Genomic DNA, 8403 nt, shown 5'->3' with positions numbered 1-8403 from the left:
GTTGGGAGGCATTGTACTATCATGAAGAGCATTATCTTCAGTATGAGACGTCTCTGGTTCAACAACCGATAACTCTTCCCTTTCATCTGAAAATTCACCTTGTCCTGAAGAATTTCCGGACGAAGAAATATTTTCTGAGGTAAAAAATGCTTCCAGTTCTGCATAATTTATCACTTCGTCTAAATTCTCCCCTGGAAATGGTAAATTAGGAATTGGCGCCCTGTAAAAAAGTTCGGTCTCGTGGAAGGTAATATCCATGGAAACATAAAGCCTTCGAGTTTTTGGATCAAAACACTTGTAGCCTTTTTTATTGTTCCCATATCCCACAAAAACACACTTCAAAGCACGAGATTCAAGCTTAGTCCGTTGGCGCGGATGCAAATGAACATAAACCACACACCCAAAAATTCGTGGAGCCAGAAGTACTACCGGTGGGAGAGTGCAATGGTCAGAAAGGGCATCCAATGGTCTTCGAAAATTAAGAACACTGGATGGCGTACGGTTCATTAAATAGACCGCCGAATTCAAAGCTTCACCCCACAAGTAAATAGGAACATGACCCCCAATTAAAAGAGACCGAGTAATTTCCAATAAATGTCGATTTTTTCGCTCTGCGACACCATTTTGTTGAGGAGAATCTGTGCAAGATGTTTGGTGAATAATCCCTTCAGAGTGCATAAATTCCATAAATTCTTTCTTTTCGTACTCACCACCATTATCAGAACGAAAGACTTTTATTGGAACATGCGAAAAATTGAACAAACATCACTCTTGTGTTTCATTTGATAAACCCAAGTCATGCGAGTGCAATCATCAACAAAAGTTATAAACCACCTCATCCCATTAAGAGTAGAAATTGGGGCCGGTCCCCAAACATCTGAATGAACTAATAAAAAAGGTAAATCTGTTTTATGATCACTCAAATGAAATTTAGTACGATGGCTTTTTGCTTTCACACAAGTTTCGCAAACAAAATCTGAAAGATTACATCCATGAAACAAGGATGGAAATAATTTCCTAAGATAGCCAAAGGAAGGATGTCCCAATCTCCTATGCCATAACCAAATTTCCTCCTTTTTTTTATTCATCGAATCTCCATTTACCACAAGAGCGTGCCCTTTTTTATCGGATTGTTGGAATCCATCTTCAAGATAGTACAATCCGCCCATTTGTCTACCACTGCCAATCTTCTCCCGAGTATGGATGTTCTGAAAGACACAGTGAGTAGGAAAAAATAGAGCAACACAATCATGAGATTTGGCTAATTGATTCACAGAGAGAATATTACAATTTAACGACGGCACAAATAAGACATCATGGATTTTTAACGTGAAAGATAATGGAACTGTACCAACTCCAATAACCGGAGATGATACATCATTAGCAGTGGTGATAGTGGCTTTGGAACATTTAGGAGATAAATGACTAAACTTATAACGATCACAAGTCATACGGTCTGTTGCGCCAGAGTCAATTATCCAATTACTATTTCCAGTAAAAGACATACCAGACTTAGCAGTGAATGTAAGGGTTGTGGCTAGATTTGCTTTTCTTAAACTTTAGGAATTGAAGTAGGTCCTGTATTCACAATTGTTGGTGTTTCTGTTCATATCATTCCGCTGCAAAATTTTCTTCTAGTGCCGTCATGGCTGAAGTAAGTGGTGCTAAATCACCAAAGAAGAACGAATCTTCGACTATTGTGTCTGGTCTCCATATGCAGGAAACATCCTCTCTCATCACTCCGGAACGGCTGGACGGTACCAATTATGTGGAATGGTCTTTGAATGCCCGAAATAAAATCCGTGGGAGAAAACGTTGGGGTTATATTTCGGGTACCAAGGCTGCTCCATCAAATAAAAAGTCTGAAGAGTATGAAGAATGGGAGGATGAAAACTGTTTGGTCAAATCTTGGCTTCTTGATGCGATGACAAAGGATATTCGGTCTCTCTTTCTTCGATTGTCTACGGCAAAGGAGATATGGGAGGCAGTTAAAAATACGTATTCGGTTGATCAAGATGCATCAAAAGCCTATCAACTTCATTGCGAGGTATTTTCTGTCCGCCAGAATGGAAGTTCTGTTATTTCTTACTTTGGCAAACTACAGAAAATATGGCAGGAACTTGATGATATTGATGCATGTATTATGGAGTGTGCTAATGATATTGCTATATACACCACAAAGGTTAATTCCGAACGGGTGTATAAGTTTTTGGCTGGTCTTGATCCTCATTTAGATGGGGTTCGAGGTCGTGTACTGTCTACAAAACCACTTCCTGATATACAGGCAGCTTATACTATAGTGTGTTCGGAAGCTAATCACCAAGATGCTATGCTTGGAGAAAATATTAGAGAAGGGACTGTAATGGCTTCTCGGAAGATGACCATCTCAAAGAAAGATCAAAAATGTACTCACTGTAATGGTACTGGTCATACGGTGGACACGTGTTTCCGACTTCATGGGTATCCAGAATGGCATCCAAAGGGTAAGAAGGCATCTCATAAGGAGGCGAGCTCTGATACCATGAAAATAAACACAATTGTGGAGTAATTTTCTGATAATTCCATTTATCGTAGTTGTACAATATATATAGTACAAACATTAACAAGGAAAGAATACAAGATTACATGGAAATATTCTACACTTATGGCATAAAATAAGATTACACAATTAAGGATATTGACCAAATCAAATATTGACTAAATCATATCCTTAATTCTAGCAACTCCCTACTGGCATATTCATCCCTGCACACTCCCGGCTTAATGTGAATGTAATACGTGTTTGCACTTCGACAGGAGCAGCAACAATCGCATCACTTATATTGGCGTAACCCCAGAGCGCATGGGATACAGTAGCGTTGTGGCTAATATTTATGGGCTTGGGATGAGGTTGCGAGGCTATAAACTTCCATGGCAGAAAATTGAGACAGAGAGAGAGAGAGCATATCAAAGGTGTGTTAGGACTTGGGAAAATTATGGTCGTAGGTGGTAATTGTGATGTTGCTTGGTTTGCATGCCTCTTATTTATAACAAGTTTAGTTGCTAAATTTTACGGTGAGAGATTCTGGCTAAATAATTGCAGTTTCCATTATAGTCCACGAAATGATTTGAGAAATCTTTTTTTTAATTAGTAAATGATTTGATAAATCTCGCTCAAATAATAATGGAAAATGATATTGGCACTCTAAAAATTGATGCAGGCACTCCAAAATCAGTGTAATTCCAAAGCCATTTTCTTTTGTTTTTGGAGTGCCTGCATCAATTTTTGGAGTGTCAATATCATTTCCCATAATAATTCTCCCATGCACCGAAAGCTTTCTTAAATGGAAGAATACTTCAATTAATGAATAATCTTTCTCAAATAATTCCCTTTAGAGTTTCCGCGATAAGGGAAACCGTATTAGTTGTGTATCGTCGCGCTTTAGGTGAAGTACTCTTATAGAAAAATTCTCTGTCGAAAAAATAGCAATGCAATTTTTCATATCTCAGAGTTCCAAATTTGGAAATTACATAATTCTAACTCACTAAATCAAATGGTTTTTACGTTTCCTGTTTCTTTTGAGCAACTTACTTGCCGTGGAAGGGATTCCTTTTTTCGTTTTTTTAACTAGAGTGGCCTAATCAAGATCCTCTACATGATGATAAAGATGATGATACTGTTAAGGAAATAGAATCCCACATTGGCGGCTGTTCATGTGATGTAAGATGACGCCCGTCATGATTTTATTTGATGATCTGAATTGTTCATTTCATAGATTTTGATGACTATATAACGTATTCTTTTTTGAGAAAAAATATGTTTGCACCAAGCTTTTACCGAATTATAGACGGCTTGGATTATCAAATAGTATAATATTGAATTATATTTTGCATCACATGAGGGACCAATTGATGATTTTTCAAATGAGAAGACACTTGCCTGTGCAAGGAAATGTGATGATCCATCATACCCTCCCTATTGTAATTAAAAATGACCCATGTGCTCATCGTCCATAAAAAAAAAAACAAAAAAACAGATCCGATTGGGCATAAAAAAACTAAGTCGAATGACTCTAATAGTATGAATTGATAGAAAAATAGAGGTACTAGAATCAAAAAGGCCTAGTACGTCATGCCCAAACAAAGGAGGAAAACATTCTAACTATGTTGAGATGCACCCTTCTCTAGTTCGATCTCTTCCCATGTAGAATGATGGAGGCAAAAAGGGACAAAGTTGGGAATCGGAGGATTATAACTAGGCGGATATATATACATGGGCGGATAAATGAGTTTAGGTTGGGATTGCCACCTCTAGCTTCATTATATCACTACAAGAAAAATCACAATAGTTGACGAAAAAAATGATGTCGAAATTTAATTTTTACTATTGGTGACGAAACAACAATATTTTCGTAACTAAAAGTTCACCAAAAGGAACTTTCCTCGACAACCTATAGGTGACGAAAGACTTTCTGGAGACAAGCTATTTTTTTCGTCAACAAATATACTATTTCTAGTAGTGTATAATAGTAAATTTTATAGGTGCAAACTTCAAAACGAGAATATAATTTTTTTAAGAATCGAGTAAACATTAGAAAAGATTTGAACTTGTAAAATTGTACAATTGTTTGGATGATATGTATTGTGTAAAATCCTTTTCTTTTATAATTTATCATGACTTCCATTGAGTGTGTGGAAGACTAAAATTGCATTTCTAGTGCTAAAAATTTACAGCGAAACGCTGAACATTCAGCATTTTTGTGTAGGTGTATGACAGTTTTCCCTAGACCCTAATGCGGCGGCAAGAGTGCTTCAGGAGGGTATGACTTTACTCTTGATGGGTATTTTTCTCTCTCAATCTCAGATCTAATTCTCTATGTTTTTCCCTTTTTTCTCTTTCTCTTGGCTTCTCGTTTATCATCGAGATGTCGTTTCATGAAGTAAGGCTGCGGCAATGGTGGTTCGATCAGATTTGGTTTGATTGACTTACTATTAGTGTGTGGTCTTGTCCTACGAAAGTGAAAGTTGTCATTGAAGATATTCGCTGCATGCGAGGTTGATCGGTTAGGATTTATGATTTTCTTTTTATTCGTAGATTGGCGAATATAGTTGAATACACTTTGGCAACTTCGGTTTTGCAAGGTTCCGATATTCGTACTTGGGAAATTAGACCACCTTATTGGTTATTGAATTCTCTGTGTAACAATAATCTTCTTCTTTGATGTATTGCTATGCTCTTTTTTATCGATGAAAGTTTCTTAACATAATCTTCCTCTGTTTTTTTTTTCATTTTGGAACTTGACTAACTTAAGTTTGAGATAGACTTATATATTCCATGAGCTGAGCTAAGTTTATCACGATCACAAAATTTTAAATGTGAGGCCAAGTTTGAACAATTACTGATGTATGGGTAATGAAGGAGTACGGTATGAGAGAGTCCTGGACTAAGTTGTTTGCAATACCATATCTTACAAATCCAATGAATTTTTTTTACTCCACACCACTCGCCATTTCAAATAACGGTGAAATTCTACTGCAATTTGGGCCACACGTAGCTTTGTACAACCCAATAGACGGTTCGTTTAGGTATCCGGTAATTAATAACGTGGATTGCTGTTTCGACATGAATACCTACGTTGAAAGCCTAATCTCACCCAACATTGATGATGAGGTTCAGAGGCAGCAGCAATTGCCAGAAAGAAGGTGAGACAGGTATATAAGTTTAGACTTTATTTATATACCCAAAAAAAAAAAAAGCATTCTACATTATAAGTTTCTTTTTTGTATGCATTCTTTTGTAACCCTTACATACATGTGCATCATACTCAATTTTGATATTCATAGCACAGAGTAAGAAACTAACGTGTCAATGCCTACTATTTTTAATGAGAATGCTTACTGAAGTTAGGTGTTGTCCTTTGAGTTGTGAATGCACTATAGCTAAACAATTTGAGTCTTGGAAAGAGATTGTGACGTTCTTAGATTAATCAGAAAAAAATTCTGGATTAAATGTCTTAATTGTGATGCATCATTTAATGTTGAAAAATAATTCCGTCTTCCTTTCCCTGTTAAAGAATAAGAATGTTTGGCAATATACTTATCCAAAATAAAAAGGGCCTGTGAACTAATTACCCTTTATTTTTCGATGAGATAAATATGTCTCAACTTTATTACCACGTGCCTTTTTCCTCTTAAGGTACTTGGACTTAAGAGGAAAAAGTTGGAAAAACTAGTTGATCGAAAATGGCACAAAAACCCTTGGTACTTTTGTCAATCCAAGTTGCATCCTACCTCTATATCTTGTAGTCCTGAAGAGAAACTGAGGTTTTGCATGTAGGAGTCCTAATTTAATTACTCTATACTCCCTTGGTAATTTTGAGTGACTTCACTGAAGTTAATGTACACTTCATCCTTCGTTACTTTTTGATCAGCAACTACAACTTTATTTCAGTCTCTTATCGTACTCCGCCTTGATCATCCTTAATTCGTTAGTGATGGAACCCACAACCTTTATATGGCCTATGTTAGTCCAAACTCATCTGTAGTTTCCACGCGGTTAGTGATTTTAGAAGTAACTTTTTCTGAAAGTTTTCACAGAAGCAGGAGCAATGGTCTCTTGTGTGACCTTATTCCTTATCCTTGTCCATTTCCTAGTTCCAATTAATGGATGATATCATCTACTTTTGGTTGAAGGGCTTTTCTGGATTATTGACCACCCTCTCTCCATTTGTCTTCTACAAAGGCTCTAAAAGATTTGGAACCCTCGTTTCAAGGTATGGCATAGCTATTGGTGTTGCTCGTAGTTTTGATTCATCCTCGTTATTACCAGACATTACACTTGACTTCATTTATTCTACTTGTAACAGAGTTCCAACCTCATTTGGCTGAAACATGACATCGGAGGTGGGGTCCGGATAAACTTTATTAGGATTTGAAACAGAGGTTGCAGGAACAAGGACGCATGAACAACGATCTCCTGTGTGACCTTATTCCTTGTCCTTGGCTGTTTCCCAGTTCCTTGATGGACGATGTCCACTAGTTAGCTTGAATCGATTAGTCCAGTTTTTATGGTGCCTTCCCTATCATCTCTCTTTTATGAAGGCGCAAAGAGATTTGTTCCATTATTTTGGTTGATTAGAGCTGCCTGCATCCCTGAACTCAATAATCTTTCTTGCCATCATCAATTACGAATCTGTAGGATAGTTCTATCATCAGGGCCAGCCCCGATGTTTGGGCTGCCCAACCCGACCCCTAGCTTGATTGTCCATTTACTATTGAGTCATAAAAAATAAAAAAACATACAAGTAAAAAGAACTGTATTTTTAGCTTGAATTATCTTACTTTAACTTATCCAAGAAATCATTTTTAATTGAGATTATATATAGTCAATCCATGCTTTATCTCTTTTGTGGAAACATAGTATGAAGGTAAGTTTTTATCAATTTCATCTTAGAAAACCCACTCCGCAAAGTAATTGTAATGTGCAGTGTGGCCTTAACATTTTAGGGGCCCAAAGCAAACCCCTCGTATTGGGCTCTTTCCATCTTCAAGAGTTCTTTTAAGAAAATTACAAAAATTCAAGCTAAAAGGATACTACTATAAAAGATAAACTCAAAAAGATATCATTGTAATATTTTCTTTTTTTTTTTGAAGAACACAAGAAACTATCCTCAAATTTTAACTATGATTGGAGTGGAAAAATCCGAAAAACTAATTAAACATGTTAGCTTGCTCGATTCTTTTCATTTTTTCACTATTGGGGTTTTTTTTTTTTAATCAAATGTAATAACATATCACTTGTACCATTGTAAATTCGTAATATTGTTTATTGAGAGGGCTAAAAAATGGAGCCAGAAATAACAATGAAAGAGGACAAAAGGGAAAGAAGATTGTTGAGAGAGAAAAAAACCCGGAAAAGTGGGCTTTCTGGGAATCGAACTCCGTTCACTTAGAACTTGGAAAGCAAGCACTGACCACCAAACCGAGTTCTCTCCCCGAATTGGTGTTCGGACAAATAAGCCATTTTGGCTTATTTTTTTGTCCTTATTCAAATTTTTTTCGTATCACTTGGCTTATTGTCATTTTTTTTGGAGATTATTGCATCCTCACGTCAAGAGGAATCTAAAAAGTAAAATTTTGACCGAAATCCAATTTTTTTTGAATAAAGATGAAAAAAAATTAATAAGCCAATTTTTTCGTCTTTATTCAAAAAAAATTGGATTTCGGTCAAATTTTTTTACTTTTTAGATTTCTCTTGTCGTGAGGATGCAATAATCCCCCAAAAAATGACAACAAGCCAAGTGATACGAAAAAAATTTGAATAAGGATAAAAAATAAGCCACTGTGGCTTATTTGTCCGAACGGAATAAATTGTGGAAACTTTTTTTTAATTATACATAATTAACCTAGGTTTCTTTGTTTTTT

This window comes from Rhododendron vialii, chromosome 9a (assembly GCF_030253575.1).
Source record: "Rhododendron vialii isolate Sample 1 chromosome 9a, ASM3025357v1".
In the NCBI taxonomy this organism is placed as follows: Eukaryota; Viridiplantae; Streptophyta; class Magnoliopsida; order Ericales; family Ericaceae; genus Rhododendron; species Rhododendron vialii.
The sequence above is the reverse complement of the archived record's forward strand: the minus strand, read 5'-3'. Positions refer to the sequence as shown.